This window comes from Triturus cristatus, chromosome 4_1 (assembly GCF_964204655.1).
Source record: "Triturus cristatus chromosome 4_1, aTriCri1.1, whole genome shotgun sequence".
Taxonomy (NCBI): Eukaryota; Metazoa; Chordata; class Amphibia; order Caudata; family Salamandridae; genus Triturus; species Triturus cristatus.
In genome coordinates, this window is record NC_140585.1 from 226,206,016 (window position 1) to 226,228,194 (window position 22,179).

Genomic DNA, 22,179 nt, shown 5'->3' on the forward strand with positions numbered 1-22,179 from the left:
CCCTTCGGCCTGCTCAGGGCCTAAAAAAAGCATTAAAAAAAATTAATTTAAAAAAAAGGCCGACTTTACACTGGATGCGCGAATACGGCAGAGGTAAGAAAAAAAAAGCGCAGGCTCCCGCGCTTCGTTATTATTAGGGCTCCCGGTTTTCCGTTTAAACGGATTTTTACATATAAATACAGACGGGAAACAAGTTTTCCTTTGTCTGTATTTATATTTAGAAACGGAAAAATACGGGTAAATTTTGCAGCGCTGCCGTGATTCAGAGTTGCCGTGCCACGCCCCTGTTCTGATACTGGGAATTCCTTTCAGTGACGTGCTGTGGTGTGGACCTATTGGCTCAGGGTCTTCTAGTGACGGCCGTGACCCTGAGCCAATCCTGGTCGTATCGAAGCATCTATTTTAAACTTTTTTTTGTTGTTGTTGCTTGGGCGAGAGTAAATGAGCAGATAGTATGGGAAATAGTAAACACAAAGCAACGTATTGCTTGGTAATGCAACCGGCTTCCAACCTAGCCCGCTAAAGAAGAGACTCGTGGCAGGGAAATTTCACGCTATTATACGGAATTTTCACCTAAAGACCGTATTTTTCGCGACAAAGTGATACTTTTAGAGCTAATATTTTTCCGAAGACAAGTAATTGTATTTATGTGGCGCTTAGTAGTAAGGTGTAGAACTATGAGCACAATTTCAAGAGCTAAACGAGAAGACACTTTATTACTACGAGTGTATATTTATTGTCTACACAAGTGCTCCTGGCAGGCTGTGGCGCAACTAGAGCCAAATTTCGGGGGGGGGGGGGGGCTGAGCAAAAATTTCGGGGGGCTGAACTTTAAGCAATAGGCAGAGTGGAGCTGCAGGGGCTCTTAGAAGGGGTGAAACAACAGCAAGGCCTCATTAACATGCAAATGGTCTTTCAAAGACCTGTGAAGTGCTCGGGTGCGGCTGCGTTTTTGCCCGGGAAGGTGTCTCATCCCGGGCTGCCGCACACGACAGGGGGGGTGGGCTGAAGCCCTTTGAGTCCAATGGGTGTTGCGCGCCTGGTGGAGAGGGTCGTAGACTTGCACAGTTTTACCAAATGACGCGGGCGGCTGCCTCCTGAGGCTAGGAAGGGCCACAGATCACCGCTCCCCCCGTTTTGATTTATATTTTTATTTTTTAGCTGACACCAGCATGTATATATTACCGAATCGAAATACCAAAATTAAATGTTTTGGGAACACATGCGTCCAATAAATCAAGCAAAAGGAAAAATTGGTTTTCCCTTTTAGTAGGTGAAGACGTGAATTTAAACAGTGTCAGCTGTGTCGTCATGGATGTTGCGGCCACTGTAACCACCATGAAAACGTCTGCAGCTGGTCCCCAATTGGAGCGTGCACACGCACATATTAAATTACGTGACTGTTTGCCTGGTGAATTTTATTGGCCAATGGTCTTAACATAAGCACAAAGCCGTCCGGTGGTAGGTGAATCTCAGTTGAGGCACGCACACACACTCTACTGTCACTCTCCTCTCCCCTTCCTTTAAACTGGAATGCTTTCCACTGTGAATCAACTCAATTTAAAATGCAAAATAGTTAGAATTGTGAAAATGTTTTCAAATGTAGAGTTTAGGTAAAGAAAAACACGTAAAACCAAACATTACAGAAAGGAAAACGGAAGAAAAGAAAAAAACGGGAGAATTGTTTTTCATCCTAGACATTTTTTAGGTCTCGCCTGACCCAGCGCATGCGCTGGTCTGGCGAGATTTATTGAGAGGGCTCCAAAAAGTGATACCAGGCCAGCCTGGAGCTACAGTGCATGTGCGCGGGCGCGCGCGCCTCGCTTTACCGCGATTACTTTCACTCTAACGGCCGCTCTGATGTTTGATCGTGATCGCAATCACTTTTACTTTCGCGGCCGCACGGCCGCTTTGCATAGCCAATAGGTCTCGCTTTTGGGACCTTATAGTATTTAGTTATGCAACTGTTGCATGGCCTCGGGCTCCTGCCCTCCCTCCCCCACCCCATGGGGTTCTGGCTTCATGTGGTAGTGTCCAGGTTATGTTGCACATATAGGTGTTAAAGATATTTACGGGGTGACCTTGGGCACTAAAAAGCAGCGCTAGTGGCAATTTTGAAAGAAATCGAGCAGAAATGATGGGTTGTGGCTCCGTCCTTTTGGTGATAGAGCATTGTGGATTACTGTGAGGTTCTAGAAAGGTCAAATGAGATCCAAGGTATTTTCAATATGGGATAGCAGACTAGAAGAGTGGCTGGAGGAGATGGTATTTGGAGCAAGATGTTGGGCTTGAAAGGTATTGTGTACTACAATGGCAAAGTTTTCAGATTAATGTATTGTGTTGACCAATAACAGCCGAGCGCATGTGTGCATTGTTGATTTAAATAACTGCGGAAAAATACTAGCTGTAACGTCGTCTTTTGCTTGTGGCAAAAATAAATGTGGATAAATACAGATAAACTGGCCCAAAAATAAATATGGATAAATACAGACGGAAATGGCCGAAAAATAAATACCATAAAACCGGGAGCCCTAGTTATTATTTAGCCCCCGGGTGGGCCAATGCTGGGAGGCATGCTGAAATATAATCGCGGGGGCTCAGGGGGACCCCCGCAGCCCCGGGGACTGCCACCCCCCGGGGCTTTGATAAAATATTTGCGGGGGGCACACGGCCTCCCCTGCAGCCCCGGGGACCACCACCCCCCGGGGCTTCTTAAAAAAAAAAAAAAAAAAAAAAAAAAAATTATATATATATATATATATATATATATATATATATATATATATATATATATATATATATATATATATAGGCTACTAATCGCGCAAAGGCTAAAATAGAACACAACACCTGTAGATTTATTACAACCTTTTCTAATGAGACGAACAGCTTGAGAAAGATTTTATGTCGAAATTGGCACACTCTGAAAACAGACACAGTAATTGGTGACTTGTTACCATCTTACCCACAAATAACTTTCAGGAGGTGTAGATCCTTAAAGGATAAACTGGTACAAAGTCACTATGAACCTATTCCCTATGCTCAACGTATCGGTAAAATTACTGGCTTCTTTCCTTGTCTGAAATGCAAGGCGTGCAGGCATAGCAAAAAGGTATCATCGTATAATGTTCCTGGAATAAAGAAACCCAGATTGATTACCAAACTGTTAACTTGCAATACGCCATTTTGCGTTTATTGCCTGACATGTCCTTGCTCCAAGCAATATATTGGTAGCACGATCCACCCTACAAAAAAAACGTATCCTAGAGCATGCAAGAGCTATCGAAAAACAAGATCCCTCATACCCGGTGGCGAGACATTTCGCCGAATATCACAATAGTGACAGAAATCTACTGTCATTCTTCTGTCTGGACCATGCCCAACTAGTGACCGCATGGGAAACCGGGAACTCAAACTGAGAAGATTAGAATCTCGCTTTATCATTGACCTCTAAACTACTACACCTTTTGGTCTAAACACAGAGGAAGAATTGTCATGCCACCTAGGACAGCGTTGAGATACTCTAGATACCCGGGGCCTTAGGAACAATTATGTTTTTCCTCATAATGTGATGTATAGGCTAACTTCAATTGCTGCTAGAATCTTTATTTTTATTTTATTTTTATTTTTTATTTTTTGCTATTATGATGTTAATGTCTGAAATTGCTCATAAAGGGCTCCAATTGAACGTCGTTTCTAATACTTATTTGAAATGATTTTTAACCAATTGAATGTTGCCTGCCCATACAGGGCTCAATTCTGTTCGAATTCAATTAGTAATCACTGTTGAACGACTTGGCTCATATAGAGCAAGAATTTCGATTATGCCGGCCTGTCGATGAATTCATCTATTATTATTTTTTTCAGGTTCTCATTCGTATAATAATTTTTACTGATGAACTTTAATGAAAAAGAGTAAAAAAACGAATGTGTTAATGTAAACATAGATCGAAAACTAATGTGAAGTCTTTTTACTCTGTTTATGATTTAGTGAACCGGAACTAGAATTCATGAACCGGATATAATATTGCTCGAACAAACTGCACTTCGTAACTCAGTCGAAAAAGGCGCGAACGCCGAAACGCGTCCTGTTGTTACTGCTGCATTTCTCGAATCATGGAATAAATTATATATATCGAGAAATCTTGCTGTGTGCGGTCCCCTTCATTCACTGAGTGGAGTTTCCTGGAGCTGAATATATATATATATATATATATATATATATATATATATATATATATATATATATACATACACACACACACACACATCTGTGTGGGGGGACTCGAGTCCACCACCTCCCCGGGGCTGTGCATGTGATGGGAGGGGGGCCACGCGGCACCCCTCCTGGAGCCTGTGATGGCCCTGGGGACCGCCACCCCCCAGGGCCGGCTCCTGCAGTGTCCCGGGGTGACCACCCCCCGGGACACTGCAGTTTGCTATGGCAGGGCGGGAGCCGTGCGGCTCCCGCCCTGTCATCGCAAACACTGGTTTGGATTTTGGAAGAGAGAGCAGTAAACCTGCTCTCTCTTCCAAAATCCAAACCAGATTGCTTTTCCACACGGGGAGTTGCATGTCAGCATCTCCCCATGTGGAATAGCAATGCTGGCTCCCGCAGGAGGCGGGGAGCCGTCTGGGACCGTGGAGGCATTGGGTCTCCCCTCACGGTCCCCAACGAAGTGGCCAGGCCACGGGGAATGAGATCCCCGGGGCCAGAAGTGGCCCGGGAGGGGGGCCATGCGGCACTCCTCCCCCATAATTGAAATTATTATAATTTTTTTTTTAAAAACCACGCAAAGGCCGGCCCCAGGGGATGGGGTCCCCATGGCCATAAATGGCCTGAGGAGGGTGGCCATGCAGCCCCCCCTCCGAAGATATTAAATAATAAACACTGGCCATGCCCCGGGGGATGGGGTCCCCGGGGCCGAATATGGCCTTGGGAGGGGGGCTAAGCGGTCCCCTTCCATTAAAAAAAATACGGGTCAGCCCTGGGGGATGGGGTCCCCGGGGCCGAATATGGCCTTGGGAGGGGGGCTAAGCGGTCCCCTTCCATTAAAAAAAATACGGGTCAGCCCTGGGGGATGGGGTCCCCAGGGCCAATAAAATAGGAAAGGAAGGTGGGCCACACAGCTCCCCTTCTTAAATTTCTTTTTTAAAAAGACCGGCATCGCGGAGGCCCCGCCCCCTCCCAGCAACATTCTGCAAACGCGCCCTGTGGCGCATTTTAAGTTGGGGAATTAATTCCCCTTCTATACTGGGGGGTCCCTGGGGGCCAACTAGCCCACCAGGTACTTCCAGTAAGCGCCACAGGGCTGCGTTGCAGAGAGGTGGTCCAGGCCACGCCCCTTTTTACACCTCTCTGCAAAGCAGCTCTGTGGCACTTACTGGAGGTACCTCGTGGGCTAGTTGGACCCCAGGGACCCTCAGGATTCAAGGGGACTTTATCCCCCAACTTAAAACATGCCATGGGGCCTGAGGTGACATGTGTGCAAACACGCCCTGTGGCGCGTTTTAAGTTGGGGAATTCTCATTCAATCATGAGGGCCCCTGGGGGCCAACTAGTCCACCAGGTACCTCAAGTAAGCGCCACAGGCCTGCGTTGCAGAGAGGTGGTCCAGGCCACGCCCCTTTTTACACCCATCTGCAACGCAGCTCTGTGACGCTTACTGGAGGTACCTGGTGGGCTAGTTGGACCCCCAGGATTCAAGGGGACTTAATCCCCCAACTTACAACGCGCCAGATGTCATCAGTGATGTCACTGATCATGTCATGAGTGATGTAATGTGTGACGTCATCAGCAGTGCATTGCGGGGGCACGAGTTATAGTTAGCTGAACTAACTATAACGGGGGAATTTCTCTGGTTTTGTACGAGTGAAATGTCCAACTAACTATAACTTTCCCTAAAACCTATGGTTTTTTCAGTGAAATATATATATATATATATATATATATTCACTGAAAAAACCATAGGTTTCACACATGTTATAGTTAGCGGAAATTTTACTGATAAAAAACCAATGAAATTCCCCCGTTATAGTTAGTGCAGGCAACTATAACTCACGCGACCGCAATCCTCTGCTGATGCTAATACTGTATTTAGACACTTATTTGCCCATGTCTTCTTCCATACATTTTTAGCTATACATATATTACAAATATTTTTTTTTCATAAAGACACATATGTCATCAGCAGAAGATTGCGGTCGCGTGAGTTATAGTTGCCTGCACTAACTATAACGGGGGAATTTCATTGGTTTTTTATCAGTAAAATTTCCGCTAACTATAACATGTGTGAAACCTATGGTTTTTTCAGTGAATTTGCAAGGTTTTTTAAATGCTAATTCCTAACTATAACGTGTGTGAAACCTATGGTTTTTTCAGTGAATTTGTACGGTTTTTTAAATGCTAAGTTACTTTACGCCATTCGTGGCGTGCGCGCCCACTTAACGCAGTTCGCACCGTGCGCGCACAGTGAGCACGCGGTGCACTTCGCGCACCGCGCGCCCACTTTACGCAGTTAGTGCCGTGCACGCACGGTGGGCACGCGGTGCGATGACAAAGCAAGAAAGCACGTCAACAAATCTGTTTCTGCTTTCCTCCGTGTCTATGGTATGGGTGCCATTTACCACAACAACTTGCGTTATGACATGCAAGACATTTATAGAGGAGATGGTGTGCACTTCAATGATGAAGGGAACAGAGTCTTCCTCTTGAACCTTAGACTCTGCATCGGTACTTACTTGTAGGTACCACTAAAAAATCATTTCATAAACACAACGGCTCTTTTTAGAGCCCCCTAATATCTAAACACTTAAATCTGATTTTCATTTTTTTTTTTTTTTTTTTTCTACCGTACGCTTACCGTAAGCTTACCGTACGCGTACCCCGTGATTTTTTTTAAAATCAATAAATGTTTTCTTTGTACTTTACAGTCCTTCTTTGACCCCCTCACAAATGTAAGGGGGTCTGTAACTCTCCTCATTGCCCCCTTTTCTTGTTTTCACTCTTTTTTTTCTGAGTGAAATACACAAAATGGCGGCCGCCGCTTCCTGGTTTCGGCCGATTCGAATGTTTACTAAGATCTAAGAGCCAATCAGAATCGCGCTCGCGCACGCCACCGTACGCTTACGGTAAGCGTACGGTAAGCGTACCGTAAGCGGGCTCAGATATATATATTGATTTAAAGGCTATTTTCTCAGAATCTACTGAACAGATTTACAACAAACCTACAAAAGGCACTTCCTTGACCTAGGGACTACCTCTCTGCCAAATTTCGAGTAATTCTGTTCAGCCGTTCGGGCTGTAGCTCGTTCTAAAGGTCCTATGGAAAAATGCATGGGGAAAACGCGTTTTGGGACCCCCCTTTTATCTCAGCCCCCGCTTGACGGATCCCCCCCGAGACTTTCAGGGTAGGAGCGGAGCGTAGCGCCCCACCTATTTTGAGAAATTCGCGAGGATTCATCGACCGGCGCCAAAGTTATTCAAAATAGAATGTTGAGGTTTTCCTATGGAAAAGGGGTCCTAACTATAACTACCTACTGGCGACCGCCAGTAGGTAATTATATATATATATATATATATATATATATATATATATTACTATTTGTGTCCTGCAAACCTAGACTAAAAGGCAGCGGAGTGCTGCACAGAGATAAAGCCGAAGATGTATGTATGATGTATGGTCAGTGGTCCAAGGCTGAGAGCATGAGCAGGTCTCCCTTTACATAATGTATCCCGGTAGAGAAATACAGGTCATTAAATGAACCCATATACCTGCGTGCCATTGTTTATTAAACAGATTATCTTCGCTTTGCACCTGTTTGATGTGTCCTTGTTCCTACTCATTTCCCAGCGTAAGACAGGTGTGCAGACATCAGTATATCCCACCCACGAAAACGGCCCGCAGGGCTGGGCACTTATTGCGCTCCATGATGGGATTTAATTTTTTTTAAGTTCTTATAGCACAAAACAGTAATCAAAGTGTTTTACAGAGATCAGCTGCACAAGAATAAGATACAGAGAAAACTAGGTAGAGACATTCATTTACACAAATGTCAATTATTAGAGCGTATAAATGAAAAGTACATTTTATCTCCGACAAATAACGAGGAGACTGACTACCCTAAGGTTTAACACAGGATAAAGGTCAGACATTAAGACGATATAGGAAAGAGATGTCTATCAATCAAGAGGCATACCTGGTCTTGTTTGAAAACTGCGTGTGAGGGAGACACCATCACTAGAAAAGTCCCACATTCTGGAAAAACCAGCGCCAGGGTTCGTGCATGCGATACCCAGCATCTCCAGAAGTGTCAGAACTCTGCAATTTCTGAAGACCCCGGAGATGATGCCTTTCTGGGAAACGGTGCATTCTGCTGTGCTCCGAGAAAGAGGTTTTGGCGCAATCGAGAACCAGTGCTCAGTATAACTAGTGAATTTGTTCAATATGGAGATTCGCCAATCTTTGCGTAAATTTCCATTAGGCCAAACATGCATATGACGTAGATGGTAGCCGACATCTCGAGGGTCAGTGATGCAACATCGATACTAGCCAAAGCACCAGCACTCTGCTGAGAACTCATACGCGGGACATGGCATCCTGCCCTCCTTGGACAGTATTCTCTAGAGAGGTCTTGTGTGTAATCTCTGAGCCAACACGCTCTCCTATAAAAGGATGGGAGGTTACAGCGTTACTCTTAACCTCTCCAATGACTTACTCCACAACTGAGGCAATCACCCTCACTGCCTCAATTCAGGAAGGACCTCAAGACCTGGCTGTTCGACTGAACTGCAGATCCCACCCACAGCACCATGAGACCCTAACGGGTGATTACCGTGCTCTATAAGAACCCCGATTGATTGAATGACAAGTTTGTGACTGTACAGCACTCTATTTCAGCAGAAAGATGCCTCCATGCCCTGCAGGAGTTTGTAATTAAAATGCTGCGCTATCCCTCTACTTGGAAGTCTCTAAAAACAAAATATACCTTAAAGAAAACCAATTGTAAAACAATAAAGGCAACCTTAGCTTTTACAGTATATACGAGTCCTATTTGTGTATACTGAACTGTTCACTGAATGAGACAGTCTCATGATGGAGCATCTCTCTTCATATATTTAGGTTTCCTCAGGAGCGGCACAAACTATTTAGTTGTAGCCTATCTGTAGTTATCCACAGACACGGCCCACCCTGAGTTAGTAGAGTTTCTCGAGCCCTTCACTCACTTTCACTGTCACATCACGGTTTTATGAACCTGATGAAGCGCCACGAATCTTTCTGACCAGTGAGGCGCGAAACATGTTGACCTTTTAGTTAATTGGGCACATTGCGCCTGTTGGAGTAACACACGACCTTCGGGGTCTTTTATCCTGACACGGGTACCTTCACATTAAATGTATCTACCCCTGGTATCCCTTAGCCAGTTTTAACTTTTCACACACCCTCTCACTTTCCACATAGGACTCCACACCCGCACACATCTGACGGCAGTTCAATCAAAAGATCTCTGCCAAAGTGACCCTTCGGGGACCCGTAGGGCATTGCAGCGCCGGCCCGACGAGAAGCAAATGCCCGATGATGAAGCATGACATCCTTCGGGTGTGTGAGAGCAACAAGAGACAAGACATGTGCTTGCCTCTTACTAGTGGGCTCTAGACCTAGGACTCTCCTCTTACTGTTTCTTTTCTTCTCCTCCTTGTGTGTAGGTGACTTTCAGCACCTCCACCTTTGGAACGGTTTAAGGAACTGCACATACAAAAGCATGTTTTCACTGTATGTAAAAGCAGCTGAAAAATTATGATGCAGTTTGAGAAGGCAACCAATGCAATTTCAAACTTGTAACTTGTTGTATGACAGGCCTGTGAATGGGATTAGTTCAAAGGGTTGTAAATTTACCACCGATTAAACTGTATAAAGGATACTTTAGTTGCTAGTTAAACAATAAGGCTATAAACACGTTACCGGGTCCCCAAGAGACCGGATTTTGTTAGTAGTTATAACACGAACTTCTCTCCTTGCTACTGATTAGCCAAAAGGCTTAGTGACACACTCATACCAACAACATACAATGTTAGTGTGCAGAAAATATCACGATCACCCCTTAAGAGCTATGGAGCGCGGAGGATGGGCCGCTCTTCCACACTTCTGGTAAACAACTACAACCCTGGGACCAGGAAGGACTTATCTCCGCCTGGAAAAGGCACATCAAGCAAAGATACCCCCACCCGCCATCCCCTCGCTGCCAGCATCCTGCCTGGGATATATTTCCAACCAGCATTGTGTGCAAAATTAGTAACTCGCGCCCTTCCTTCATTTCCACAGAGGAGGGGGCGTTCTCCTTTTGAATTTCGTATACGTTTACAGGATGTTTTTCTGGGTTTGCAGGCCTTGCTCGTGACGACACTTTTCTTTCAGTCCAAGAAGGTGGATGCGGTTGCACTGCAGGCCCTGCTGCAGCCTCCATCGTGTCTCCCCCGTCCCCACCTTGGCGCGTGGAGGCTCCTTCCGCCATTTAAGCAACAATCATCCACCACGCAAAACTATCATTTTAACGTCTACGGTTTTCGCCTTCCTGTGTAAACAGCACAAGACCTGAAATCATAGCTTAGTGCACAGCGTCAACCCCGCTCTGCCGCGCCTCTTCTCTCATTGTAGCTCCCACAAACCCTTCTTCCCTCGGCAGCATTTATTTGTAAAACTTTTATACCACCCTATTGCACACAAGTTCATTTCCTTTTACATTCTAGGTAGTGTCACTGGAGGTATCCAAGGAGGTGATCTTTCCATGGGCACATCGCTGCGTCTGTGCACACGACTAGAATGTAAAACTCAATGGGACTGGGGTCTTGAGACCCCCACGTGAACCTAACCTAGCTAATCACCCATGATTTGCTTCCTCAGCTCAATGTTACAGGGGTCTAGAGACCCCCCCGTGAACCTAACCTAGCTAATAACCCATGCTTTCTTTCCTCAGCTCAATGTTACAGGGGTCTAGAGACCCCCACGTGAACCTAACCTAGCTAATCACCCATGCTTTGCTTCCTCAGCTCAATGTTACAGGGGTCTAGAGACCCCCACGTGAACCTAACCTAGCTAGTCACCCATGCTTTCCTTCCTCAGCTCACTGTTACAGGGGTCTAGAGACCCCCCCCGTGAACCTAACCTAGCTAGTCACTCATGCTTTCCTTCCTCAGCTCACTGTTACAGGGGTCTAGAGACCCCCCCCGTGAACCTAACCTAGCCAATCACCCATGCTTTCCTTCCTCAGCACACTGTTTCTGGGGTCTAGAGACCCCCACATGAACCTAACCTAGCTAATCACCCATGCTTTGCTTCCTCAGCTCAATGTTACAGGGGTCTAGAGACCTCCACGTGAACCTAACCTAGCTAGTCACCCATGCTTTCCTTCCTCAGCTCACTGTTACAGGCATCGAGAGACCCCGTGAACCTAACCTAGCTAATCACCCATGCTTTGCTTCCTCAGCTCAATGTTACAGGGGTCTAGAGACCCCCACGTGAACCTAACCTAGCTAGTCACCCATGCTTTCCTTCCTCAGCTCACTGTTACAGGCGTCGAGAGACCCCGTGAACCTAACCTAGCTAATCTCCCATGCTTTCCTTCCTCAACTCACTGTTACAGGGGTCTAGAGACCCCCCGTGAACCTAACCTAGCTTATCTCCCATGCTTTCCTTCCTCAGCTCACTGTTACAGGCGTCGAGAGACCCCGTGAACCTAACCTAGCTAATCACCCATGCTTTCCTTCCTCAGCTCACTGTTACAGGCGTCGAGAGACCCCGTGAACCTAACCTAGCTAATCTCCCATGCTTTCCTTCCTCAGCTCACTGTTACAGGGGTATAGAGACCGCCCCGTGAACCTAACCTAGCTAATCTCCCATGCTTTCCTTCCTCAGCTCACTGTTACAGGCGTCGAGAGACCCCGTGAACCTAACCTAGCTAATCTCCCATGCTTTCCTTACTCAGCTCACTGTTACAGGGGTCTAGAGACCCCCCCGTGAACCTAACCTAGCTAATCTCCCATGCTTTCCTTCCTCAGCTCAATGTTACAGGGGTCTAGAGACCCCCACGTGAACCTAACCTAGCTAGTCACCCATGCTTTCCTTCCTCAGCTCAATGTTACAGGGGTCTAGAGACCCCCACGTGAACCTAACCTAGCTAATCTCCCATGCTTTCCTTCCTCAGCTCAATGTTACAGGGGTCTAGAGACCCCCACGTGAACCTAACCTAGCTAATCTCCCATGCTTTCCTTCCTCAGCTCACTGTTACAGGCGTCTAGAGACCCAGTGAACCTAACCTAGCTAATAACCCATGCTTTCCTTCCTCAGCTCACTGTTACAGGCGTCGAGAGACCCCGTGAACCTAACCTAGCTAATCACCCATGCTTTCCTTCCTCAGCTCACTGTTACAGGCGTCGAGAGACCCCGTGAACCTAACCTAGCTAATCTCCCATGCTTTCCTTACTCAGCTCACTGTTACAGGGGTCTAGAGACCCCCCCGTGAACCTAACCTAGCTAATCTCCCGTGCTTTCCTTCCTAAGCTCAATGTTACAGGGGTCTAGAGACCCCCACGTGAACCTAACCTAGCTAGTCACCCATGCTTTCCTTCCTCAGCTCAATGTTACAGGGGTCTAGAGACCCCCACGTGAACCTAACCTAGCTAATCTCCCATGCTTTCCTTCCTCAGCTCAATGTTACAGGGGTCTAGAGACCCCCACGTGAACCTAACCTAGCTAATCTCCCATGCTTTCCTTCCTCAGCTCACTGTTACAGGCGTCTAGAGACCCAGTGAACCTAACCTAGCTAATAACCCATGCTTTCCTTCCTCAGCTCACTGTTACAGGCGTCGAGAGACCCCGTGAACCTAACCTAGCTAATCACCCATGCTTTCCTTCCTCAGCTCACTGTTACAGGCGTCGAGAGACCCCGTGAACCTAACCTAGCTAATCTCCCATGCTTTCCTTTCTCAGCTCACTGTTACAGGGGTCTAGAGACCCCGTGAACCTAACCTAGCTAATCACCCATGCTTTCCTTCCTCAGCTCACTGTTACAGGGGTCTAGAGACCCCCCCATGAACCTAACCTAGCTAATCACCCATGCTTTCCTTCCTCAGCTCACTGTTACAGGCGTCGAGAGACCCCGTGAACCTAACCTAGCTAATCTCCCATGCTTTCCTTCCTCAGATCAATGTTACAGGGGTCTAGAGACCCCCACGTGAACCTAACCTAGCTAGTCACCCATGCTTTCCTTCCTCAGCTCAATGTTACAGGGGTCTAGAGACCCCCACGTGAACCTAACCTAGCCAATCTCCCATGCTTTCCTTCCTCAGCTCACTGTTACAGGCGTCTAGAGACCCCGTGAACCTAACCTAGCTAATAACCCATGCTTTCCTTCCTCAGCTCACTGTTACAGGCGTCGAGAGACCCCGTGAACCTAACCTAGCTAATCTCCCATGCTTTCCTTCCTCAGCTCACTGTTACAGGGGTCTAGAGACCCCCACGTGAACCTAACCTAGCTAGTCACCCATGCTTTCCTTCCTCAGAAAAAATATTTGTAATCATATTTATATAGTGTTTACTACCTCAGATAAGACGTCAAAGCACTTTTCAGCGAGTAGCATGCTACTCTACAACCCAAAAAGGATTAGGGGTGGATTAGTATAGGGAAATAAGAGTAAATTTGAGCGGTGGGCATGCGAGTCTGTTAGTTGGATTGACTAGGATAATGGAGGGATAGAAGAGGGAAGAGTCTAGAAAGTGTTATTTGGGAGATCATAGTAGTAAAATGAGATTTGGGACGAGTATACGGAGAGATGGAGGAGGGAAGAGTCTCTATAAAGGGATTAGGGAAATCATAGTAGTAAAATGAGGTTTGGGATGAATCAAAGGAGGGATACATGAGGGAAGAATTTAGGAGTGGTTGTTTGGGAGATCATAGTAGTAAAATAACGTTTGAAGTGAGCCGAGGAGGGAAGAGTCTAGAGGGGTTATTTTGGAGAGCCTAGTAGTAATTTCAAGCTGAATGGACTGGGCCTCGAGCCCTCCCCGATTGCGCAATGCTCACACCAAAGTTGGTAGATATTCTCTGCAGGCCGGTGGCTTGTTTGCCCAGGACACAAATGAACTACCAACTAACACCACCTAGGGAAACCTTTATCCCACTAGTTGACTGCTCTTGAAGCTACATCTTGACCTTCCACCCATATAGACACAGGCTTGTTCTTCAAAGGACCCTGCGCATTTTATTTGTAGATCGTCATGGCAATCCTGCGTCTCTGCAATGGGAGCCCTTGTGGTGTGGACATACGAGTCCTCATCAGACGGCCATGGTGTCATTGTCAGATCTCCATGAGCATCATCAATCCCAGATCCAACATCATCGTCAGATCCCCCATTTAAATTCACCACAGGAATCGTCTTTCGATGAACACAAGCACCTTCATCAGACGGTATCATCTCGTCCTCATCAAATCACCACAAACTTCCTCCTTTGACAAGTGATATTCCAAAGAACATTGGTGCACGGTACAGCACCCTGCCTCTCCAAGGTGAGCCTGGCCATGTGTTAGTTGAAGTGATGTAATTTAGTGTTGGCACATAAAACATAGTGATCCAATTTCAAGCATGCCTCTTGCTCGATAGAGGTAGAAAAGGTCCTTGCTTCTAAGACATCCAAGAAAGACATTGTGATGATACCATTTGCACATGACTGCATCATCCAAGATCATGATGACATGTTTTCACATTTGGATGTGAACTCGCTTCCTAGCTCGAAGGACAACATCTCACATTGCAATGGGTTACCTCTCACATCGGAGAGGCATCCTTCTCACATCTTGATGACCGCTCACATATCACTAGGACGTCATCGCACTATGTGCTGGGCATCATCTTTACATTGGGATGGCGGGTAGCACCTCACAACATGACACAATCATATACCTCACACCAATGTGATGAACAGTGTAGGAAATTCACCTTTTTTTGTGTGGTCAACGTAGATTTTTTGCCATTTGCTCGACCCTATATTTCTGTTGGCTTTAGAACTCTGTGTACGTTAATGCTGCTAACCAGTTGTAAAGTGCTTGTGCTCCCCTGGAACCATTGTTACATTGACTTATTGCAGATTGGCACATTTAACTTGCTCATCAGTCCCTAGTATGTGGTTTAAACAGTGCACTCAGGCCTGGAAGTTAAATACCACTTGTGGACTGCAGCACCTGTTGTGTTATGTGTATTTGAAAAGCGCACTATTGCCCGTGAGGGTATCCTGGCGCTGCCATCCTCTACAGTGGCAGTGCAAACATGGCGACAGGCCTACCCTGTGTAGCCTGACTGATGCAGTGTGATCTGTTAAAATAACCCTATTTGACAGAGTAAAAACCACCATTTAAACCTTAGTAAGTGACCCCTTTGCAGGCTCTGTAGACCACAAGGCAGGTTGCATGGTATTTAAAAGTGGGATAAGTAGAAAATTAAAGTTTCCATGTCCCTCCAGTGACAAGGATCTAAAAGCTATTTTTACTGTGGCAGGCCTCGCTGTCATATGTAAAAAAACAGAGTTGGGATTAAAATACTAATATTGTTTCTCAGGAATTCAACCAGCTGGAAACAAAACTAAACAACTATTTTTAATAGTTATTAAACCACAACAGAATGGTGGAGTTGAATTTTTAATAAACTTTAAGGAAAAGTAACTTCTAGAAAGTAATCCTTTACCTGCCTGACCGAGGGCTATTTAGAATAAGCCTTTGCCCTCTCCCAGTCAATGCTCAGCCTTGAATACGTGTGAATGGCCTCCCAGGAGCAAACAATAAGCTGAGACACACCTCTGAACTTCACAGAATATTCACAACAGAAGCAGTGGGCATCCTGTGATACCACACTGTTAAATCCTGCTTGACAGATCCGTGTAGGTGTATGTAACATTTGGGGCACTCTTGAAAGGGAGAGAAAAGGATGGCAAAACAATTCCGGTCACTACCCAGTCTGGTTGCTGCTGGACTATGCTTTTGTTCAACCAGACTTATGTCTCTGAGTTTATTGTGTATACAGTTCCCCGCTGCAAACTAGATTTTAGTGTTAGATGTGGGAGGACTCTATTAGCACCATAGGACATTTCTCAAGCACACCCCAAACCCTCAGAGGCCAAGTTCAGTGAAGCTGAAGACTTTCGCCATTTTTAAAAATGCCCCAACACATGCCATTTTGGGCCTGTTTGCAGTAAGGCAAACAGTAACTGCTGCCAAAGTGGGTGGGGCTACCTCTGGGAACATTTAACCATTGGTTAGGGACAGTCCAGGAGTCACCACCTCCCCCCTTTCTGCCTAGCTAGAGCTAGGCAGAAAGGTGGCATTGCCAGGCACTTTCAAGACTGGATCCTGCTGTTGGCCTCAGCTTGACACCCTCCGAGTCTCTATGTTCCCCTCGCTGACGTCTTCAGAGGCTTTAGAAATGTGCTCCTGTGCTTGATTGGGGCATAAAAGCATAAGGGCCTGTTTTAGATATAGGTCGGTCGGATATTCAGTGACAAATGGGACAGATATCCCGCCGGCCAGAGTACAAGGGCTTTATATTCTATGGCACTTGTAAGACGGCAGGCAGGATATTCCTTACGTTTGTTTTGTCCATCTAGATATAAATCAGGGCTTAAGTCAGAAGGTAAAATCTTTGCCCAGGACGAACCTGGTTGGTGCATTTAACTTGCGCTTCATCGCGGTCAGCCTAAAATTGTGCCTAGGTCTCGGTGTACTGCGACCATAGACTATCTGGCACGTAGTGCTTTTTGGCACTTTTGCTACTTTAAAATACTTTACACATTGCCCTAAGTTAAACCAGACGGCTGTGTCGCAGTTGCCACAGGATTCAGCACACACTAATTTAGTAACTTCAAGGGCTGTGATTTTTCCTTGAAGTGGGCAGTCACCCACCCGAACCATTATCCAATTTTATACAGGCGTCCTAATATATCCGGACAGCCATCCATCTCAAATCCATTTCATCATGGCAACATCCTCAAACTCTGATATGGCTTCTTCTCACAACATGACAAAGTATTTTTTACATTGCAATTTGGCATTCCCTCATACCATGACATGGCACCATGCCACATGATGATATGGCATCTTTCTCAGACAGATATTCATCTCACATTCCATCGCAGAAGACATCACAATGGGTACATCACAATATGATGGATGCACTTTCAACTTCTAACAGTTCTATGTTTTCCTTATCTCAGGCACCATTTTAACAGGTATCCTCTCTGATGAAGACAGGAATCCATTTTCTCTGCGGTAGGCTTAGTTCACAACCCTACTAACAGAACCCATGTCTCCTGTCCTAAACACTTCTTGCCTTTCAAATGAAACCGTACAGAGCTCTTTCTAGCAGACTCACCGGCTCAGCCTGTATACGTGGAATACACAGAAGTGTGTTCTATAACCATGCTCCTGCCATAAAACTGCAAAAAATAACAATTGATGGACAGAATGCAGAACAATGTCATACATTCACCCCAGTACAGAGATGTTTTGCTCCCCATGCCATTGCAGTTTGAACCCAGCCACATGCAAATCAGTCTAGACCCTGCGCCCAATCGAAACAGTCTAACCCAAACTGCTATGCCAGGTCCTCCCTGGACTGGAAACAAGCATCCTAGGACCGATTTCGGGGGACTCCAGTGGCATGGAGAGAACAGGACCCACGTCTGGGCATACCCGTCCCACTCTGGATGGCAAATGCAAAAAGAACAATTGATGGACAGAATGCAGAACAATGTCATACATTCACCCCAGTACAGGGGTGAATGCTCCCCATGCCATTCCAGTTTGAACCCAGCCATATGCAAATAAGTCTTGACCCTGCACCCGAAGTGCGCCGGGTATGCCCAGACGTGGGTCCCAGGCTCACTGTGCTACTGGATTCAAGCTATCCTGGCTTATGAGGGGTGAAAAACCGAAACTGGTTCTAGGATTCTTTTTTCCAGTCCTGGGAGGACCTGGCTTGGCAGTTCGGACTGGACTGTTCCCATGAGGCACAGGGTCAAGACTGATTTGCATATGGCCAGGTCTAAACTGGGGTGGCATGGTGGGCAAAAGAATGATGGATTTAACCCAGATCTCTTCACTGGGGGTGAATGTTTTGATTTGTTCTGCATTCCGTCCATCAATTGTGTGTCTCTTGCTGTCTCTGCCATACAACACAACAGTGTACCCAAACACCATATTTATCGCACAATGCGTCCCCTTTCCTGTTACCCATAGAGACACGACAAGCAATGCAAACCGATAAATAACCAAGGGCTCTACAACAATTAACACCAGCTTCCACTAGAACAGAAACCGCGTGCAACCAACCAGTGCGAGAGCTCTAATAATGTAATATAGGAAACGATGAACTGCAGCGCTTCGAAGTAACACTACCAACTCCCCCGGGCTACAAGGAGGGGCGTATAATCGCCCACAAACTGTGACTGGAACAGCAAGCGTCACGCACGTTTAAAATACAACACACCCATCTCTAGGACCGTCCTCTCTCGTCTTGGCATCTTCCAGCCCCCAGGGCCACCGTCTCATCCCGACAAGTTCATTCCTTCCGGCAAGAGGGTCACTCACTGTGCCTAATTTGTAAAAACATAAGGGCCAGGGCTCTTGTCAGGAGGCCACGGAAGCTTGCACCACACATTGCCACTGCCATGCTAGCAGAAATAGAAACAACACAACTACCAACCATCACACTACTACAAGTGTGACAATTCAGACTATGCCAGGTCCCCAAAGCTACAAGGATGGCTTGGGCGGCAGGTAATAGTCATTTTTAATGTACATTTAATAGATAATTGATTGTTGTTGTGGTCATCTGTGGCAGCGCCACATTACGGCAGAGTGTCACAAGCGCCGGTGTTGACAATTAAGTGCCGGTGCTTAGCACCGGAGTCCACCATCACAAATTAAGCACTTGAAAATTACCCCCGTCACTGCAATGGTCGCTCTCACGCACCGTGAGATTGCAGTTATGGCCAACCTGAGCACCCCCTCACACCGCGACAAGCATCCAGTCGCGGAATCATCTAACCAGCTCACCACAATAACGACCCCAATAACGTGTAGCGCCCCGAGGCTCTGGGGCGAGTGCTAGTCCCAGGGTGTGTCTGCCCGCGTGAGGGTCTCTTCGCCACGTCTAGAAGGTCTCTCCTTGCTACAGAACGCACTTACACAACTTCCCTCAAAACTTCTGGACTCGGAGACGAGTCGGGTTTTAGTGGTCCCGCGGAGGCATTCACACGCTGGGGTCTCCTTTCCTAGGGGCGGGGTCTATTATGGGTTGTCCATAGGGGCATGAAAGAATGGGGTTGCAGAGAATAGCGAGAGGAGCAATATTTCAGCGGAGGAGAAGCAGGGGTTCAATACCGTATTAAAAAAAAAACAACGGAGCAAGGTTAACTGGAAGGAGTGTGGGCGGGGAGGCCAGTTAAAAAGATGTATATCGGTGGATGCCCCCAAGAAGAAGCGCTCCACTTGTGCCCCCTGCACGGTACCCGAGTAAGCATTCCTCAGCCACTCGGCTGATTCCCTAACCTCACCCCCAACCCCTCCCTCCAATTAACCCCCCGATCTGAAGGTAGCTGGGTTAGCCTCAGCTCCCACCCACCCAAGTTACACTCCATTTTTTCTCCCTCAAAGTATCACGAGCCCCTAGTCCCGTACCTGGCTGGGGGGACTCCGTCTCCATGATGTGCGGTGGGGGCTCCCCCCGGCATGGCCCGGCGTCCCCGCGCTCTCCCCCCGGGCGGGCTGGGTCCGGGCCTGGGAAGAGTTTTTCGGACTGCGCCGGGCTCTCCTCTTCCTCCTCCTCTCTCACCAGCAGATGCCGGTGACGTCTCGTCCCTCCTCCCACTGCCCCCTCCTCCTCTCGCTCGCCATCCCCGCTCTCCATCCTCTCTCTGCCCGAGGGCTTTCCGAGACCGGCTAGAGGGGGGAGGGAGGGCAGCCAGAATTAACCTGGGATGAGGGGGCTAACACGAAAGGCCGAAGGAGCTGGGAAAGAGTCACGCAAGAGAGAGGGACTATACGCAACATCCTTCTCTGGAGGAGTGAGGTTTGGGTAAGGGCGGCAGTTACTTGAGGAAACGAAGTAGCAGCAGGGCCCACCCTTGAAAGTACCCCGAGGAGAAAGAAGCGGCTTAAAAGGGGCACCCTAGAAAGAGGGCGAAGAAAGTACAACACGTGAGTAGGAGAGGGAGGGCAAAGGGGATTCGGTCAAGTTTGTGGAAAGGGGGAAGTAAGGTCAATGGAGAGGGAAGGAGGGACAACTGAGAGGGATCCTCACAAGAAGTGGCGGGGAGAGGTGTCACATAAAAGGGAAAGGTGACCATGGAAGGAACGCGAAAGACGTAACTTGAGAGCCAGTGACGTGCCCCTAAAGGGAAGGGGTGAGAATAACCCTCGAAATTGTGCTTGTGAGAGGGGCGTAGATGTAACATTACAGGGGGAGTTAAAGGGACAGGAATCAAGAGCTTGAGAGTGGAGCGGCGTCTGAAAGAAGGAAAGCGAGGGTAAAGCAACCTAAGATGGAGAGGGAATGCCCAAGAGAGAGTGACTACCTGAGAGAATAGGAGAGGGGTGACCAATGGGGCGAGGGAGCGCTCACATAAGAGAGGAGGAGGGAGTGATCATCCTAGGGTTAAGGACTGAGACAATGGTCACCTATGGAGAGCGGGAGGGATCATTCACCTAAGAGAGGAGGAGGGAGTGATCATCTTATGGGTGAGGGCGTGCTCGCCTAAGAGAAGAGGTGCGAGTGGTGACATTTGAGAGGTGGTGGAGGCGATCCCCTTTGAGGGGAGAGGGGCCAACAATCTATGTACTGAGCTTCATTTTCACGTAAAAGAGGACGTGGGAGTGGTCACCTATGGAGTGAGTGAGTGCTCATCTTAGAAGAAGGAGAGAGGGAGTGATCTTCTATGGATTGAGGGCCGTGGGAGTGGTCACCTCTAGAATAAGAGAGTGCTCATCTTTGAAGGAGGAGAGAGGGAGTGATCTTCTATGGATTGAGGGCCGTGGGAGTGGTCACCTCTAGAATGAGAGAGTGCTCATCTTCGGAGAACGAGAGAGGGAGTGATCTTCTATGGATTGAGGGGAGTGGTCACCTCTAGAATGAGAGAGTGCTCATCTTAGGAGAAGGAGAGAGGGAGTGATCTTCTATGGATTGAGGGCCGTGGGAGTGGTCACCTCTAGAATGAGAGAGTGCTCATCTTTGAAGGAGGAGAGAGGGAGTGATCTTCTATGGATTGAGGGCCGTGGGAGTGGTCACCCTCTAGAATGAGAGAGTGCTCATTTTAGGAGAAGAAGAGAAGGAGTGATCTTCTATGGATTGAGGGCCGTGGGAGTGGTCACCTCTAGAATGAGAGAGTGATCATCTTAGGAGAAGGAGAGAGGGAGTGATCTTCTATGGATTGAGGGCCGTGGGAGTGGTCACCTCTAGAATGAGAGAGTGCTCATCTTAGGAGAAGGAGAGAGGGAGTGATCTTCTATGGATTGAGGGCCGTGGGAGTTGTCACCTCTAGAATGAGAGAGTGCTCATCTTTGAAGGAGGAGAGAGGGAGTGATCTTCTATGGATTGAGGGCCGTGGGAGTGGTCACCCTCTAGAACGAGAGAGTGCTCATCTTTGAAGGAGGAGAGAGGGAGTGATCTTCTATGGATTGAGGGCCGTGGGAGTGGTCACCTCTAGAATGAGAGAGTGCTCATCTTCGGAGAAGGAGAGAGGGAGTGATCTTCTATGGATTGAGGGGAGTGGTCACCTCTAGAATGAGAGAGTGCTCATCTTAGGAGAAGGAGAGAGGGAGTGATCTTCTATGGATTGAGGGCCGTGGGAGTGGTCACCTCTAGAATGAGAGAGTGCTCATCTTTGAAGGAGGAGAGAGGGAGTGATCTTCTATGGATTGAGGGCCGTGGGAGTGGTCACCCTCTAGAATGAGAGAGTGCTCATCTTAGGAGAAGGAGAGAGGGAGTGATCTTCTATGGATTGAGGGCCGTGGGAGTGGTCACCTCTAGAATGAGAGAGTGCTCATCTTAGGAGAAGGAGAGAGGGAGTGATCTTCTATGGATTGAGGGCCGTGGGAGTGGTCTCCTCTAGAATGAGAGAGTGCTCATCTTAGAAGAA

General features: G+C 47.4%; 1 protein-coding gene across 3 annotated transcripts in view; it reads right to left on the reverse strand.

Annotated features, from left to right (window-relative positions):
• DENND2A (DENN domain containing 2A) overlaps positions 1 to 19,891 on the reverse strand; it is a 398,086-nt gene extending 378,195 nt beyond the window's left edge. Inside the window, exon 1 of one of the 3 annotated variants that reach the window (XM_085651922.1) lies at positions 19,724 to 19,891. The gene's annotated coding sequence lies outside the window, so the exon portion shown is untranslated. Of the gene's footprint in view, positions 1 to 19,099; positions 19,205 to 19,723 lie in introns of those variants that run through there. The other 2 variants (XM_085651923.1, XM_085651920.1) reach the window with 2 other exon arrangements.
• Positions 19,892 to 22,179: the final 2,288 nt, after the last annotated feature.